The 16,475-nt window shown below is 46.4% G+C and overlaps 1 pseudogene; it reads left to right on the plus strand.

The window, feature by feature from the left end:
- The first annotated feature begins 2,001 nt into the window (after positions 1-2,001).
- On the plus strand, positions 2,002-16,115 carry LOC129553659 (2-acylglycerol O-acyltransferase 2-like; annotated as a pseudogene).
- Positions 16,116-16,475: the final 360 nt, after the last annotated feature.

Below are 16,475 nucleotides of genomic sequence, written 5' to 3' on the forward strand. Positions count from 1 at the left end.
TGGGGGTGAAAAGCAGCTTTCACATGCAAGAGATATTTAATCAATATTTATTGAAACAAACAAAAGACTAGAACATGAACATATCCTAAAATGATATTCAAGCAAATGGTGAACATCATTTTTCACAAACACATTTTTAATTACACTACTCTTTGCATTATGCATGGGAACAGTATGTTTAATTTGTTAAGTCAAAGAGAAAAGATAATTCACTGACAGAATGAAACATCCAAACATCTTCATTTAAAATTTAAAAGTACTTTAACTATAGACAGTATCAGGTAGAGCAGAATTCTAATCCAGATCCTCCCAAATTAAGTTTCTATCTTTCAGAAAAGTCTCTTCTTGACAGAATTGCTTTTCCTGTAAGCTTAGTAGGTTCAGGAGCGGATTACCACAGTGCCTGCTCAACCCCAACAATTGCCCATGACCAACTAAGTGAAGGATGAGCACACCACAAAGCCTCCAGCACTACTTTACACCTGTGCAGGGGATCTTTCAACACATGATTTCTGATTCTACTGAGACAGTTATTACTGAGAAGGACATCAATTTCTTCATCAGCCACTGAGTGAAGCTTATTTGGGAAAATGGTATTCTTCCTGAAAGAATTGCCCCATAGCCTCTTATAGGCCTTTTTCTTCTCTTCTGAAGATGCATATTTTCCAGTCCATATAGTAACTTCAAACTCAGCCTGAAGCTGATGAAAGAACAACTTACCAGACAATCCACAAAACAGAGCCAAGGATGGAGGCTGCCAATGTTGTCCTGCCCCATTAGATATTTTTAAATACAATCTCTGTTAAACATTGAGAAAATACTGTTAAACACAATGAAGTAAATGAGGAATCTCAGATCTGAGCAGTGAAAGTGCAGAGTCCTAACCAGTTGACCACCAGTGTAATGTGTAATGACTTTGGAAAACTCTATGGCTATGCGGAGACTGTACAAAGGGTAGGTGAAGAGAGGTCAAGTTCAGTATTAGACAGGCTGTGATGGAGGTGCCGAGGAGACTAGCAGAGAGGATGTCAATACCCACCTACAAAGTCAAGTCTGGAGCCCAGGGGGAGGTCAGGCTGGAGATGCAGTTTGGAGGTCTTCGTCCTGTAGACAGACTCCAAAGCCATGAGCCTGGATAAGGTCTCTGCGGGAGAGAGGGTGGAGAGGAGAGGGAGGGCCCAGGGACTGAGGGGGCAGGAGAGCCCTCAAACACTTAGTCTGCTGAAGGACAAGAGCCACTGTGGAGACCCATGAGTAGCCAGAGGGGCAGGATGCAATCCAGGAGAGGGTGGTGTCCACAGGCCAAATGGTTTCAAGGAGGAGGGAGGGAGCAGTTGTGTCTGAAGCTGCTGAGAGGTCAAGACAACAGCTGAGAACTGACCACTGGATTCAGCAGCATAGAGGCCACTGGTGAACTTGTCAAGGGCAGTTCCATGGAAGAGTGGTGTCTGAAGTCTGGAGGAGAGAGGACAGAATGGGAGTGGAGGGTGTTTAATGCAGATGGCTCTTCTTGAGTTGTGCTGTGCAGGTGAGCTGAGGAATAGGGCAGGAGAGGGAGGAGATGGTGGGGCTGATGGATATTTATATGGGAGCTGGTACTGCTTATACGTAAAGGGGAACAGTGGACCTGGCAGGTGAAAGGAGACAATTACTGCGGCCAAGTAGTTGGGTAAGTGTAGAGGACAGGAGTTCCCTATACTTGCTGCTTCACTTGCCAAATAATGGGCAAGATTAGAGCAAAGGTGATCTGGCAGATAATGTTTTGCCTGAGGAGTAAACTGTACTTCTCTTCCTTCATACTCAGCTAGGCTCAGGCCAGGTGTCTTTAAAGATTTTTTCCTAGGAAACCGGTTCCTGCTGGGGCAGATGTAGTGAGATCTTAGGGCTGGTTGGACACCTGCCCCCAGCTCCCATAAATGTTTAGATAACTGCTGGCAACAATGAAAACCAGCAGGTGTCTCAGAGCTCAGAGAAGCCTCCGGAGCCAGCAGAATAACCATTATGGTGGAGTTCGCACCCTTGTGTGTGCCATGGGAACACAGGCTGCAGACATTGGTGGTCCTGCAGTAGGTCAGCAGTTTGGTGTCCATGGGTAAGGCAAGCTTGGTTGGAAACGGGCAACCTAGGGCACCTGTCACTTCTGGTACACACTGTGCACTGATGGGGAATAATCCCCAGCTCAGCACCTGGGGATCACAAGGGATTAGGAACATCTTGCTCAGCTGGCCTTGAAGGAGTTTTGGGAGCTGTGTCTGACTAGCTCCACCACCCCCCAGGCCCAGCCTGGGACCTGGGAGTGTCAGGAACAGCACAGGGAGGTGAGGTAGCCTTCGGCCTGGAGCTAGAGGGAGGGGAGCTGAAAAAAGGTATCTTGGCCCACTGGTGCCAGGAGCAGGAGCTTGTATTTTTCCCTTGTCTGGGGACAAAGGGGAGGCCCAGGTGGGTTTTAGATATAGAAGTAACATGGTCCAATCTGTGTGTGACAGGCTGCAATTCAGGGATCTTCTGTGTTGAGGTGTCTGGGGAAGACAAATCACAGGGAGCAGTTGTTACCAAGTCAAATTTGTACCAGCTTGCCCGAGCACAGGAAAGCTCCCATGCTGACACTGGGTTGTGGTGAAACAAAGTGCAGTATTTATTGCAGGGACAAAGCAAGGAGTCCAGATAGTTTTGGCTCAAAAAACTTGACCCCTTCCCCCTCCCTCTCTTGAATTTCAGGGAATGACTTCTAGAGACTGGGTGAGGTAGAGTTGCTTGGGCACATGATCAGCCCCTAGACAGTTGTCTGATTGCTTGGTGGTAAGGTAACTGGGAGCCAACATCACCAAGCTTCTGGTTTCCCCTGGTTTGAGGTCTACAGGCTGATGAGCAACTTCCTCTACCTGGTGGTGGCTCAGTATCTGAAAAGAAGCTCAAAGATAAGGCTCAGAATACTACCTATAGCACCTGTTTTTGTTTTTGTTCAGTTGCTCACTCATGTCTAACTTTTTGTGACCCATGGACTTCAGTACGCCAGGCTTCCCTGTCCTTCACTATCTCCCAGAGTTGGCTCAAACTCATGTCCATTGAGTCGGTGATGCCACCCAATCATCTCATGCTCTGTTGTCCCCTTCTCCTCCTACTTTCAATCTTTCCTAGCATCAGGGTCTTTTCCAATGAGTTAGCTCTTTGCATCAGGTGGCCGAAGTATTGGAGCTTCAACTTCAGCATCAGTCCTTCCAATGAATATTCAGGATTGATTTCCCTTAGGATTGACTAGTTTAATCTTCTTTCAGTCCAAGAGACTCTCAGGAGTCTACTACAGCACCACAGAACTCAGCCTTCTTTATGGTCCAACTCTCACATCCATACATGACTACTGGAAAAACCATAGCTTTGACTAGATGAACTTATGTTGGCAAAGTGATGTCTCTGCTTTTTAATATGCTGTCTAGATTTGTCAAAGCTTTTTTCCCCAAGAAGCAAGTGTCTTTTAATTTCATGACTGCAATCACCATCTGCAATGATTTTGGAGTTCAAGAAAATATAGTCTGTCACTATTTCCATTTTTTCCCCATCTACTTGCAATGAAGTGATGGGACTAGAAGCCATAATCTTAGTTTTTTTTTTTTTTTATAATTATTTAATTGGCTTTGCTGAGTCTTAGTTATGACATGTGGGATCTAGTTCCCTGATCAGGGATGGAACTCTGGCCCTCTGCATTGGGAGCTCAGAGTTTTAGCCACTGGACCACCAGGGAAGTCCCATGATCTTAGTTTTCTGAATGTTGAGTTTTAAGCCAGCTTTTTCATGCTTCTCTTTCACCTTCATCAAGAGGCTCTTTTGTTCTTCTTTGCTTTCTGCCATGGGCTTCGCTGGTAGCTCAGTTGGTAAAGAATCTGCCTACAATGTAGGAGACCCCAGTGTGATTCTTTGGTCAGGAAGATCAAAGACCCACTTAAATAATCTGGCTTGGAGAATTCCATGGACAGAGGAGACTGGCAGGCTACAGTCCATGAACTCAGAAAGAGTTAGACGCAGCTGAGTGATTTTCACTTTCTTTTTTTGCCATAGAGTGGTATTAACTGTGTATCTGAATTTATTGATATTTCTCCCAGCAATCTTGATTCCAGCTTGAGTTTCATCCAGCCCTGCATTTGGCATGATGTACTCTGCATATAATTTAAATAAGCAGGGGGACAATATGCAGCCTTGACGCATTCCTTTCCTAATTGAACCATTCGTTGTTCCTTGTTTGGTTCTAACTGTTGCATCTTGACCTGCATACAGGTTTTTCAGGAGGCAGGTAAGGTGGTCTGGTATCCCCATCTCTTTAAGAATTTTCCAGTTTATTGTGATCCACACAGTCAAAGGTTTTAGCATAGTCAGTAGGGCCAAATCCAGCCTCTTAATTGTTTTTGTATTTGTACAGCCCAAGAGCCAAGAATGGTTTTTACAGTTTAAATGTTTATATTATTAATGATTTTGTACCTACACAATATCCTCCAAATTGCCTCTTGAACTTCACATTCTGAATTACAGCTCTGAATTCTGAAAAGATTACTTACCCTGGTCTATGGAGGCTAGCAGTGGGCAGAGAGATGGGGCCCCTTTTCAGAGATACTTAAGAAGTTGTCCACAGGCAGAATGTACAGACTGGCAGGAAGGTAAGGGTTTCCAATGGGCCAGTAAATTCTGCACATGTAGTGAACAGCTGGCTTACGCTGGACATAGAGCAGGCATTTGGGGGAGGGGCAAAGAAGTGGCCAGAAAGGTCAACAGGGACCTGTCATCAAGGTCTCAAGTCCAAGAAACAAATACTTTCCACTGGTTACTTGTTTACTCTGTTTTCTTTATTTCTTTAATTCACGACTTACACAGGAAGGTAACCTCCTTTCAAACAGGTGGTCTTCTTCTCATCTGTGTCTCCAGCTCCTTGAAGAGTTGAGGTTGATAACTGTTGAATAAATGAATGTTGGGAGCATGATGGAGCAAAATAGTAGAACTGAATGTCAGGTCCCATCCTACTAGCTTTCTGTATGATCTAAACCAACCTGCCCATCCTCTTGGTAAAGTGTGGTTTTGCATTTTTCCTTCTGGGTATTATGAGGGGAAAGAAGGGATCTTCCATTCTCAGGGACTGGAAATACTCCCAAGTTTGGCAATGCCTGCTGACAGGAGTTAAAAGCTCAGTCCAGGGTGAGGTATACTGTTGGGTGAGGAAAGTTCTTTCGGTCAAGTGGAAATGCAAGCATTTAAAAAAAATTTATTTTTTTTTCTGAGTGAAAAATGAATCCATGCTACTGTTATTCATTCAAACAGAATATGTATTCTAAAAGTGAATCCTACCCTGCAAGGAACCAGTATGAACAACTTGGGTTTTATTCTCTAGACCAGACATGGAAGTTCTTATTTCACGGGTACAGAGGTTCAGTTTGGGAAGATGAAGAGTGTTCCAGAGATGAAGGATGGTGATTGTTACACAACAATATGAGTGAATTAATGCCATCAACATTACACTAAAAATCATTTCAGTTATATGCCCAGGAGTGGGAATGCTGGGTCTTATGGCAGCTCTATCTTTGGTTTCACAGGGTATCTCCATATAGTTCTGTATAGTGCCTTTGTCAAGAAAACCATAATTTGAAAAGATCCAAGTGCCACAATGTTCATTGCAGCCCTATTTACAATAAGTAAGACATGGAAACAATCTAAATGTCCACTGACAGAGGAAAGGATCAAGAAGATGTAGAACACATAGATAATGGAATATTACTCAGCTATTACACAGAACAAAATAATACCATTTGCAGCAATATGGATGGACCTAGAGATTGCTATACTGAGTGAATTAAGTCAGATACAAAAAGACAAATATTGTATGATGTCACTTATATGTAGAATCAATTAAAAGGGTACAAATAATTTTATTTCTTTATATATCATAAATAGAGACATGTATGCAGAAAACAAACCTATAGTTACTAGGGGAACCAAGTGAGGAAGGAAATATTGGGGGATTTGGATTGACATATACACACTACTATCTATAAAATAGATTAGATCTAATAGACGGAGCACCTGATGAACTATGGACGGAAGCTTGTGACATGGTACAGGAGACAGGGACCAAGACCATCCCCAAGGAAAAGAAATGCAAACAAGCAAAATGGCTGTCTGAGGAGGCCTTACAAATAGCTGGAAAAGAAGAGAAGCAAAAAGCAAAGGAGAAAAGGAAAGATACACCCATTGGAATGCAGAGTTCCAAAGAATACCAAGGAGAGATAAGAAAGCCTTCCTCATTGATTAGTACAAAGAAACAGAGGAAAATAATAGAATGGGAAAGACTAGAGATCTCTTCAAGAAAATTAGAGATACCAAGGGACCATTTCATGCAAAGATGGGCTAGATAAAGGACAGAAATCGTATGGACCTAACAGAAGCAGAAGAAATTAAGAAGAGGTGGCAAGAATACACAGAAGAACTGTACAAAAAAGATCTTCACGACCAAGATAATCATGATGGTGTGATCACTCACCTAGAGCCAGACATCCTGGATTGTGAAGTCAAGTGGGCCTCAGGAAGCATCACTACAAACAAAGCTACTTGAGGTGATGGAATTCCAGTTGAGTTATTTCAAATCCTGAAAGATGATGCAGTGAAAGTGCCGCACTGAATATGCCAGCAAATTTGGAAAACTCAGTAGTGGCCACAGGACTGGAAAAGGTCAGTTTTCATTCCAATCCCAAAGAAATGCAATGCCAAAGAATGCTCAAACTACCGCACAATTGCACTCAACTCACACACTAGTAAAGTCATGCTCAAAATTCTCCAAGCCAGGCTTCAGCAATACGTGAACCGTGAACTTCCAGATATTCAAGCTGGTTTTAGACATGGCAGAGGAACCAGAGATCAAATTGCCAACATCTGCTGGTTCATCAAAAAAGCAAGAGAGTTCCAGAAAAATATCTATTTCTGCTTCATTGACTATGCCAAAGTCTTTGACTGTGTGGATCACAGTAAACTGTGGAAAATTCTGAAAGAGATGGGAATACCAGACCACCTGACCTGCCTCTTGAGAAATCTGTATGCAGGTCGGGAAGCAACAGTTAGAACTGGACATGGAATAACAGACTGGTTCCAAATAGGAAAAAGAGTACATCAAGGCTGTATATTGTCACCTGGCTTATTTAACTTAATGCAGAGTACATCATGAGAAACGCTGGGCTGGATGAAGCACAAGCTGGAATCCAGATTGCCGGGAGAAATATCAATAACCTCAGATATGCAGATGACACCACCCTTATGGCAGAAAGCAAAGAACTTTCATCAAGAGTCTCTGATGAAAGTGAAAGAGGAGAGTGAACAAGTTGACTTAAAGCTCAGAAAACGAAAGATCATGGCATCTGGTCCCATCACTTCATGGGAAATAGATGGGGAAACAGTGGAAACAGTGGCTGACTTTATTTTGGGGGGCTCCACATCAGTCCTCGGTGTTCATTGGAAGGACTGATGCTAAAGCTGAAGCTCCAATACTTTGGCCACCTCATGTGAAGAGTTGACTCAGTGAAAAAGGCTCTGATGCTGGGAGGGATTGGGGGCAGGAGGAGAAGGGGACGTCAGAGAATGAGATGGCTGGATGGCATCACCGACTCGATGGAGGTGAGTTTGAGTGAACTCCGGGAGTTGGTGATGGACAGGGAGGCCTGGCATGCTGTCGTCCATGCGGTCACAAAGAGTCAGACACGACTGAGAAACTGAAGTGAACTGAACTGAACTGGTTTATTAAATAGATAACTAGTAAGAACCTCTATAGAGCACATAGAGCATTGCTTATATGGGAAAATAATTTTTTAAAATGTGGATATATGTGTACGTATAACTCAGTTACTTTCTTATACACCTGAAATGAACACAATATTGTGATAAAAATTTTAAAAAAATGCTAAAATATAAAAGTTTATTTTGATGATAAGTGTTATGTTTGATCTATGTTTTACCTCTATAAAAAATTGAATAAACCATACAAACTGCCCCAGACACAACACTGAACTCCCGAGCATGACGGCAAGAATATCTGTGTGTTGTTCACAGGTGTATCACCAGCATCTGACACATTGTAGGTGCTCTGAATAAAGTGAGCCTCTGTGAGCCCCAACCTACTCAACTTATGCATTTTACTACTATTCAGACTGGATCAAAAGTCTAGCCCCCTGGAAGTCTCCCATGAATGACAGACCCAGCCTACCCTACTTTCAGTTGGAATACAAGTGGAGGTTGACCTTCTTAAAGAGTTTGAGAGCATGGTGTCAAGTAGAGGGAATGGAATGGAGAGACCCAATATTTTCTAAGAATGAGGTCCATTGGCATCAGGTTAAAGACAGCCGAACAGACTACCTCACCCTGAGTTAAAGCTGGGATTAGCCTGTGAAAGGAACTCAGAAAATCCTGAGTCTGGAATGAATTCCTCACTGACTGCTCCTAGCCCTGTTGCACTCCTGATGGACTGGCCAGGCAGGGTTGCCCTCTTCTCTCCCTCCTTCAGTAGGACAGGGTATAGCAGTGGAGAAAAGAGCTGAGCAAAAGCTAAAGAGCACCGGGAGTTGTATCAACACTGAACAGCTTAATGTGGCTGGAACACGGGGTGCACTGAGGCTGGAGCAAGAGAGCAAGACAGGCCACCAGTGGGGAGCTTGAAATCAGGCTGAATTGCTTGAGCTGAGCCTCAAAGTTATGATAAACAATGGGAGGATTTTAGGTAAAGGGAGGATATATCTATGGAATACAGGATTATGGAAAGATGTGCTGGGGGTAAACAGGAAGTGGACTGGGTAGAAAGAATCTCTATTGTCTCTGGGGTCTCATAGAATGGACACTAGAAAGAGTTCATCCTGTCACATTTCCACCAGGCATCTATTGGTGAATATAGGCAGAGAGGGAGGTGGAGGGGAAGACCCAAGTGAGGAAAGTGTCTGGTGCTGTGGGAAAAAGTGAGTTTGGACTTAGTCTTACCTGGTTTCAAATCCAGGCTCAGGGTGACACTAATTATGTTGCTTGTATTCCCCCTTCTTTGAAGGCTTGAGAAGCTTATTTCTTCTTCCTGGGGTAAGGGCTGGACAGATGAGTGCTGCTAGTGCTGGACAAATGGGGAGAATGTGTTCCTTCACACTGCTGACCACTAAAGCTTCTGCTTCCCTTCCCAGCCTTTCTCTGCTGTGTGGTCTTCATAGGCCTCCTGTTCACAAGATTCTGGATCATCAGTATCCTGTATGCAGTCTGGTGGTACCTGGATCGAGCCAAGCCTTGGCAGGGGAGCAGGCACGTTGATGTACTAGGGCGCTGTGTTGTATGGAAGTACATGAAGGACTATTTCCCCATCTCGGTAAGTGTGGGACTGGCTAAGGAGTGGTCAGGACCATAGTCTCCATGTGTCCATGGGGAAGTGTGACCTTGTGTGCAGTGAGCAGAATACTGAGCTTGGAGGCAGAGACAGGCTTTTACCACTACGTGGCCCGAGAAGAGTCAGTTTCTGTCTGGCTATATTTTCTTATGTGTGGAGATGTGGAGCCAATATGAGGATTGATGTATGAATGAGATCTGAAGGGCTCTGTGGGGCAATTGGTGAGGCACACATATGTATCTTAATACACAGGTGTAAAGCCCTTAGAGTTTTGGGGTGAAGGATTCAATGATAAATACAAGGCATCAAGAGAGCATCTAGCCCACACTTTATCAGATGATGAGTCTCACACCCAGAGAAGGAGGAAGGTGTGATCAAGGACACACAGCAAGTTTGTTTACTGCTTTTAAAGTGTGGGGTTAGCTCTGAGGATAGAAGCAGAGCAGAGAGAACTCAGGATGGATCCTGCCCAAACTCCAGTGTGCTGTGTGTCCTAGGACAGAGCTTTGACCCATTATGAATCCTAGTTTCCACACAAAATTGATCCCTTGTATTTCATGTCTCTTAGTCCCTTAATCAGGGTACTTCATGCCCATTTTAGACACGTGACTCTCTACCCCCAAATCAGCCATTAGTAATGGAGGACTCTGAATTTGAATGAACTGACTTTTGCTCCAATCTGAATCCCAGACAGCCTAAACCCTTGGATGTAAGCAGCTGTGATGGTTGATTATCTAGTGGGGATAAGAAGAGGAAGGCAGTGAGGACACAGAGAGGAGCCAGGTGGGGACAGGCGGCCCTCTCTGGACACAGGAGACAAGAATGTATATGGTGGACATCATAGATTCTACTACCAGGTCTGCAACATGCCAGCTGTATGACCTGGGGTGAGTTACACATGCTCTCTGAGCCTCGATTTTTCCATTGTAAATTGGAGATGCTGTCACATACACCACTGGGTTGTGTGGAGTCCATAAGACATCAGGCCGTCCTGGGACATTATGAGGACAGCATCTGGCTCTCCTTTCACATCTGGAACTGCTGTCATTTGCACATCTGGCAGAAAAAGAGTGCTGAGTTGTTCTGTGCCTTTCTTATCTACGTCTGTTCTGTCCCTCCTCTAGCCAGGTATCTCCCCCAGAGCAGTTTTCAAATAGACCACTGTTGACATTGTCTGAAACTGAATTGCAGAAAATCCACGTTCACAGTGTTCAGGATTGTAGGCCACTTGCAGTCCTGTGGCATCAACACCTGCAGAGGGCAGGCAGTACCACCAAGTGGCCAGCAGAGGGAGAGATGACATGCACTTTGACCTCCCTGTCCTGGACTGAGGCCTGCAGCGGTCGCTGTGGAGAGCAGATTCTGGACTCTTTGTCGCCTCCCAGGAGAACTTTCAAGTCATCCACACAGCTTTACAGAGCAGGCCCTGCAGCGATCTTAGGAGGTCAGGAAGTAGAGGGGCCAGGGAGTCTCTGCTGTCTACTGAAAACAAATGCACAGCTCAAAAGTTGTGAGGGGTTTTGTTCTGGGACCTTATTACTGAGGACTGTAGTCAGGAGATAGCCTCTCAGTAATATCTGGGGAGCTGTTCTAAAAGGTAAGGGAGGAGTCAGAACTTACAGATTTTGCTGGAAAAAACAAAAACCCCAAAAACCTATGTAGCCAAACTTCAAAAGATCACTTACTAGTCACAAAAAGCAGATGTCTCAAGTTAGTAATTTTTGTCTGTCTCTATGTAAGGGAAGATGGGAAAGTTTGGGCTCACTGCAGTTATCCCTGTGATGTGCATCCTCACTCTCTGTGACCAGTATCCTGTTTTCCTCCATCCTGAATTCATTTCAAGACCCATTGTCAGTGGCAGCTACAGTGGCTGCTGGCTTGAAGGCAGCAAGCAACATTCCTTGCCCTAACAACTCTTCTGGGTCTACTTCACATCACAAGCCTTTACGCTGTGATTCTATGAGCTAGGGCCTAATGGTACAGTTTCTAGTGAAATTAGGAGACTACTTTTGAGCCCTGGAGCTTTCTAAATGCACCCTATGGGCTTCCTAAAGAGGTGATGGTGGAGAATCAGGCAGTGTTCCCCCAGGACAAACTGCCTTCACCTCATGCTGAAGATCAGTCCAGGAGCTGGATTTCTGTATGAAGATTTCATTATCCCGGAGCAGCAGTGTCTATACAGGCCAAGGCCTGAGCAGGGGTGCAATGCTGTGGGCAGGCTGTGAGCTGGTGTCAGGAAGTGCTGCAGACTTGGCAGGACACCTCCTTGACCCCTCTCCACCCACACCTGTGGGCATCACTAGAGACTTCATGGCCCTTTTCCTGGCACCCACTTCCCTGCACCCTGGGGTCTCTTACACTGTGTCACAGGGACTCAGGGGTCTGCCCCGACCTGGGACAGGCCTCCAGCTGCCATAGTCCTTGGAGAGATGATCACTCCCTCCTGTGATGGCGCCTTCATTTTGGGTTGGCTCTGCCTGGGATTAGGTCTCCCTTCACATAGAACAGAGGTTTGTGTCCCCGTTGCTCTGTCAGGAGTCCTACCTCTGCCTTGGGCAAGGGTCTTCCTTCCCAGGTGGACGGCATTGGCCTTATCCATTCATGGGTCCATTCTGTCCCTCTTCATTCCACAGTCTCCCAGAGCATCTCCTCTGCTCCAGGCCAGCACCAGGGACAAGGATCCTCAGATAGGCCATCTTAATTTCAGGACACTCACATGGGGGTGTGATAGCACTTCAGCACAGGGGACACATAGAAGAGGTCAGTACAAAAAGTCATCAGGGAGACCGGGGTGGTCATGAGGTGCAGCCCCGATTCACCAGGCTGCCCACCGACCTGGACCCCTCCTGGAACTACCTTGCTGGCTACCACCCTCATGGGAATGCAACTGTTGGAGCTTTTACCAACCTATACACTGATGGCACTGGTTTTTCCTCACTGTTCCCTGGGATCCGCTCACATCTGATGATGCTGAACTTGTGATTCTGTGCCCCTGTCTTCAGGGATTATATCATAATAGGCGGTGAGTCTTCCCAACCCTGGGTAGCCCAGGTAGATGAGGTCTGCTGGCATGGGGGAGGGATTTTAAGGAGGGCTGGCAACTCTTCTGTACTTCTTACAAGTGAATGTGTAGTGGAGAAGGAAGCTAGACTCAAGGAAGCACTTCCCACAGCACTGTGCTCAGCAATATGCTTGGCTGGGGGTTGGGAAGACCTGAAAGACTCAGTCCCAGTCCTCAGAGAACTCCCAGCTGGGAACTGGAGTGGAGCCCAGCCCACATCCTCACCCACCATCCTGGCCCCCTTAAAATCATACTTCGTCTTTTTCTTCCCTTCCGGGATGGTTGCTGCAGACAAGGAGAGTGTTTCTCACATTCTGAGCAGGGAAGGAGGTGGCAACCTGCTGGCCATTATTGTTGGGGGCGTCCAGGAGTCCCTGAATGCCAGGCCTGGAGCCTACAAGCTGGTGCGGCAGAACCTCAAGGGCTTCATCAGGCTCTCCCTGATGCATGGGTATTGGGGAGAGGGCTCTGGGTTCAAGTGGAGATTGGCAAGGATTGTAGTTTGGAGAGAAGCCTGCAGAGGCAAATGCAGATCCTATTTTGGCAGGGAGAGTCTCAGTCCATTGACAATGAAGATTCTGTGTTGGTGATCCATGTACTGTCTCATGCACAAATACCCAGAGAATATTTTAGAAGGAAGATCTTGTGAAGGGATTAAGTCTCAAAGGTCATATCGCTGAAAGTTTGCAATACATCTGAGACCTAGGGAACCTGGGACAGTGGAGCTTGGGACATAGTTTAGAACTATTCTCCTATCCTGAAACATCTATGAAGAATACAAAACTAGCTGGGCTGGAAGAAATTTTTCCAGAAAGTTTGGAATTGTTTTATATCTGCAGCTTTCTGGATTCACTATCATGTTACAACTGCCAGACAGTGACCCTGAGACAGGCCAGGTCCCGCTTACAGTCACAAAGCAAGGCTGTGGGAGATCTGGGAGACACCCAAGGCCTCCTGCTTTTGTCCCAGGACTTTGTCTTCTCCTCCAGTTCCTGATCACTAGGTCCCTGCTGCTGCTGCTGCTGCTGAGTCACTTCAGTCGTGTCCAACTCTGTGTGACCCCTTAGATGGAAGCCCACCAGGCTTCCCATCCCTGGGATTCTCCAGGCAAGAACACTGGAGTGGGTTGCCATTTCCTTCTCCAGTGTGTGAAAGTGAAAAGTGAAAGTGAAGTCGCTGAGTCGTGTCCGACCCTTAGCGATCCCACAGACTGCAGCCTACCAGGCTCCTCCATCCATGGGATTTTCTAGGCAAGAGTACTGGAGTGGCTTGCCATTGCCTTCTCCGCACTAGGTCCCTACAGGGGGCTAAGTCACCAGCTTGTGCCTTCTTGCCCCTCCACACAGGATGTGTCTCTCCTGTCTCCCTCTAGGGCAGCTCTGGTGCTGATCTTCTCTCCTTTGGGGAGAATGACATCTATGACCAGGTTGAGAATTCTCCTGGCACCTGCTTGCGCTGGTTCCAGGATGGACTCCAGAAGGTCACGGGAGGCTCCATCCCTCTCTCCTGTGGCCGTGGAGTCTTCCAGTACAGCTTTGGTCTTATGCCCTACCACCGGCCCACCACCACTGTGGGTGAGCCTAGACCCAGGCTGAGAGGGGGGAAAGGGCTACAGAGCAAAAGGTGGGCTTGTGCTACAAGGGAATATGGACATAGACCAGTACACACTTGACTTTGCGGAGCACACTTTCTAGAGTGTTAAACAGGCCCCCAGGCAAGTAACCCTGATGAAGGCAGTCTAGAATGAGAAGAGTAACAGGGGCGTGAAGCCCAGTAGCCACTACTGATTCCTGAGCCCCAGCAGTGTGTCAGGCACTGTACTGGCTTCTTACACGCAGCAGCTCAGTTTTCACACAACTTTTGAAGTGGGACACTCAACTCCATTTTATTGATTGCAACTTGAGACATAGAGAAGATAAATCACTTCCAAAATATCACCCTGGCCTTTGTAATAAATTTGAGGTTTGATCAGGGTGTTTGACTTATTATTACACCAGGAAAGGAGAGTTTAATTCTGACCAGAGGGTCTCATAAGGCTTATTGGAGAAGGTGAATACTACGGAAGGGCATTCCAAGTCTGTTAGAATTATGAGTAAAGTAGCAATTAGCAGACTATGAAGAAGAGTCTGAGGAATTTCTCTGTAAATAATGGCTGTGGACTTAACACCATCTTTTCAGCTATTTAATCATCTCATTTGCTTTCTTCTTGAACTCCACCTAGGTTCCAATGGCAAAGATGTGTTCATCTGCACTTACCCAGTCATTTCTTGGTTGAGTACAGGCAATCCCCTCTACCAAACTTTTTGTGTGTTGTGTGGTAATATTCTCATGAACGTTTATAGTGTTGCGGCCTCCAGACCATTCTCAAGAGAATAAGACATCACAGCTGCTTTCTGAGCCAAGTAGAGTCAGAGGGAGGAGGTTGTTAGGTCCTCCCATGTCCTGCCTAGAACAGGGGCACTGCAGGCCAGCATGGCGGGAGAGGGGGATGAAGGACGACTGGGCTGTGGGCCACCTCCTCCCAGTCGTACAGGCACTTCCAATCATGGCGTCTGAGACTCCCAGATCCACCTGTTCCTGAGGCTAAGAGCACATCCCCAGAGCTACATACAACCTGGCACTGATTGTTCAGGCTATGTGACCTTGAACAAGCTACTTAACCTCCCTGAACCTCATTGCCTGAAAAGAACAATAGCAGGTTCTATCACCGTAGGATTGGTAGGATGATATAGGAGATATGACATACAAATGCCTGCTATGACTCTTCTGCAAGGAACTCTCTCCTCCATCTGCCCACCTGAGAAGTGGAACAGATGCTTGGAGAGAATGATGTCTGTGTCTCTGTCCTCTGTGGTCCTGTCACTCAATGGGCAGGACAAGAGCAGCTCCAGTGAGCAGGTTTCTCTTCCTCTGCCTAGAGTGACAGCACAGAAGCAGCCCCCAGCTGCAGTCCTTTCTCCTACAAGTCCCTCATCCTGCCTGTCCCGTCCTCCCTTCCTGACCTGGAGAGGAGAACGAAGCCACAACCCCCTGACTTATCCTGGCACCTTCGAGTTTCTGAGTCATCTGAGCCCCGGGCTGGCAGCCAGAGGGGCCCACGAGGTGGGGAAGGAGACTGTAGCTCTGTCACTGGCTGAATGACCATGGCAGACCTCTTCACCCTCCCTCTGAGTCTCAGTTTCCCCCAGGGACTAAGATGACCTCTGACCTCAGCTGGGATGTCACATTGGCTGAGAGCTCCAGGAGTCAGCCACCGCTCCTCCTTTGTAACTTCAGCCCTGACTTTGAACAGAAAGGAGCTCCATAAATGTCAATTCATCAGTGAAAGAATTTTGTTTCAGCCTTCTCTTCCTCCACTCTACTCCCCAACGGGGAGCCTCCCATGTAGCCCCAGCCTGGCCCTGCAGCTCTGCAGCTCTGTGTCCTCTTCCCAGATGGTGGATCTGATGGGCCAGAGAATGGCATGTTTTCCTCCCTGACCAGTCAGCTCCAACTTACCACCTCTGGCCTGTTCTGTGGGAGACAAGGGGGAGGCTATTTACAGACACAGAGCAGACCTGGGAGAGAAGGAACATGAGGAGTGAATGGTCAGTGTCTGCAAGCAGGGCAGTAGGGGACAAGCCTCTTATGATAAGAATTCTGGGTCACTGGGTCTGTGGCACATGTCATGATTGAGGGACAGGATGGCAGCATAGGGGCTATACTGTAAGCTCTCACACCTGTTGCAGGAAAATAGCTTTTCTTCCTCCAGAAGCTAATCAACCAATAATTATAAATGTGGAGCATTTCAAGAATGTAGATTTGAGTCTAAATCTGGCTCAACCCTTTTCAGTGGCTCTGGGCAAGTCATATCCCCTCCAATCCTCAGTTTTGCTATCAGAGAAACAAGTATCACAGCATGCACCTTGCATTTTGGAGTGAAATAGGTATAATGTGATAATTAGCCATTCTGCATCTTGTGAGAAATGACACAAGGTAGGTATAAATAGCATTTGGCCATAAATGTGCCCAGCCTCTCACTATGGCCTGTTCTGA

The sequence above is a fragment of the Moschus berezovskii genome, chromosome 14, assembly GCF_049115385.1.
Source record: "Moschus berezovskii isolate FMDL1 chromosome 14, NW_MosBer_1.0, whole genome shotgun sequence".
NCBI classification, from domain to species: domain Eukaryota; kingdom Metazoa; phylum Chordata; class Mammalia; order Artiodactyla; family Moschidae; genus Moschus; species Moschus berezovskii.